Here is a 2,811-nt window from a genome sequence, read left to right on the forward strand (position 1 = left end):
TAGAAAACAAAGTTTTAGACAACAAAGTTCCTTCTGAGTTCCAGCTTATCACATTCCTGCAACTCCCACTGTGACTGCCTCTTGATTGGACCCACCTTTTGGCAGCTCATGCTGTGGTTGAACAGCAGCAGAGAAATCCTCATTATAATATGCTCCTACGTGGCATGAGATTACAGGGATTGGCATTGCTGTAAAAGGAGGGCTTGCTCCAGGTAGCCTGAGAAGAGCAGGTCTGAATCTGCTTGCTGGGAGGGTGAGGTTGGTCTCACTAAAGTTAGGAATGCTGGCAGCAGTGTATCTAACCATGCAGAACAAGTCAGTGTACAGCTGAGAAATCCTTGCAAGTCAGGATATTCAACAAATACCTCACCTCACCTTTAAAGGACATTAGTTACTGTGATTATAAATTATTTTTTATGCATAAAGCATTACTCGAAAAGCACACAGAGCTATTCTCTTGGGCTATTCCCCTTCAAATTCATGGCACATGTTTTAGGGAACAAAAGAACCTAAGTGGGACAGTTAGTTGGGTTATCTTTATCCAATTTTGGCATGGCAACTAAAATTGATGCCATGAAATTTAGAAATGCCAATCACAAGAGTTTGAGTGGTTTAATATTGAGAAATATAGGTGCTGCTTGCAATGGATCCTGCTACTTAAACAGCAGAGTCAAGCTTTCAAAATCATACTGTATTATATGATATGTGGCAAGCATTTGTGATTTCTGGACTGTGTAATTATCACAATACAGCTTTAATGTTTAAAGGCCAGAATGTGCCCCTTTAGGATTTGATGGAAAAGCTAAACAATTGTCTAGGGATTAAATGTACAATTTACATTCAACTGGAAGGTTCATAAGTGGTCTGAAGAAGATTTTTCCTCTGTATTTGTAACCAGGTTATAAAATCCTATTTCCATGTAATACAGGTCTTCTCTAAGCCATCCCCACAGCAGAGAAGTATGTTCTGAGCACTGGATAGTCTACTCAGAAAATCAGCAATTTCAGTTCCTTTTAGAAAATTGCCTATTGTCAGCCTCTCACCCCAGGAAAACATTTAGGGCTGTAACAGGAATCACCTACTGTGAAGTTCTGATAGTCACCAGCTTCCTGTGCTATGGCCCAGGGAACAGCCTTGAGTTATCTGAGATAATTCCTGTGGTGCCAGCTACAAAGCCTGTGCAATTGTTCAGCATTTCCACGCTCAGGAACCCCTCCCTAGGGACTGGCTGCGTGTGGCGTCACTACCACTCTGAATCATGCAAATGAGGGTGTCATATCCTCTGACTCAGGAGGCTTTATTTCATAGAAGTTTATTTTAAAATGGCAAGCGAGCGTTTAGTTTGTTTAGATCTTATTTTCTGAAGACATCACTTTTCCTTTCCTGACATGGATCTAGCTGTGTAGGGGAAGACTGCGAAGTGCGCAAAAGGGAGGCCAGTGTCTGAGGCTAGCAGACACATGCATTCACTAACGCAGAAGAGCACGATTCCTCTGCTGTCAGGCTGTCACCACAGTCCTTGCCAAATTCAGTTCAGCATTGAATAGTGCATTTCCATGTATACACTTTTCTTCTCATTTTCCCTGAGGAGATGGCACGTCAGGATATGCACATGTAGCGTGCAAAACTGAAATAGCCTTGTTTTATGTAGTTCCGTAACTGTAAGAAATCTACCCCTAGGTCAGGTATCTGTGACATTATACTCTATACTGAAAGGCCATCTGTGTAGATAATAGAAGGAGCATTTGAGTCCCAATGAGCTAACTGTATGACTTACTAATTGTGTGAACTTATAAAATTTATAGAGGCTCCCAAAGCCTGAGTTCACTCATGCTTAAAGTGAATTAATACCAGTACCAATTTCATGGACTTGTACACATTAATTAATATGATGCATGTTTAGTTCTTAGATCAGTGTCTGACAGATATGAAATACTGTGTGATGGCTAGCCATTCTTACAGCACAAGTATTCTCAAATCATTTCTTTAACTCAGAATTAAAGCCAAGAGGAACATATATCATACATAATTTAGAAGACAATGATATGGCATGAATTTTGGACTCTTCATACTACATTTAAAAGTTGCCAGGCTACAAAATCATCATAGCACTTAAATGTCAGCCAAGTTCTTTAAAAAAATGATCTTTGCTGAGTGACTTTTAGACTCCATGTTCTCATCTATTGAGCAATAAGAATCAATTCTTTCTTGTGGGATTTAATGGCACTTAATTAAATAATGCAGGTAAAGGACTTAGCTCAGAGGATGAAGTGTGTAATTAAATAGTCATCATTTCTGCCAAAATTTAACAGGAAAATAAGTATATACAGAAATGTAAAACATAGGCAGATAGCATCATTCACTTAAAAAATTATACACACTGTATGACAGTGTGCCACACATGGTTCTTCACACTTTATGTATTTTTTAAAGTGCATTTTATTTAATCCTCATAATATTTCAAAAGGAACTATTGTCACCCTGCTTCATTTTATATCTGAGGACAATGAGCCCATAGCATTACTAAGTTACAGACTTAGAATTAATCCCAAGCTCTTGAAGCACCGTCCAATAATGGAACTGATTTTCATCTCTGTCATCTCCTGGGCACATGTAACCAATGAGCAGTTGCAATGGAGTGGCTGGAATGGAATGATGAAATTCAGAATTTTATCTGGTTTTGGTTGAATTTGATTGGATAGCCATGTTGAACAGCACAGCCTACACCATCATGTTGTATTAGCTGACTAAGGAAATTAGTTGTACTAATAAAACTGCAGAAGACCTTATCCACACTGGAAAACAAGGATA

The sequence above is a fragment of the Octodon degus genome, unplaced genomic scaffold (assembly GCF_000260255.1).
Source record: "Octodon degus isolate 3935 unplaced genomic scaffold, OctDeg1.0 scaffold00020, whole genome shotgun sequence".
Taxonomy (NCBI): Eukaryota; Metazoa; Chordata; class Mammalia; order Rodentia; family Octodontidae; genus Octodon; species Octodon degus.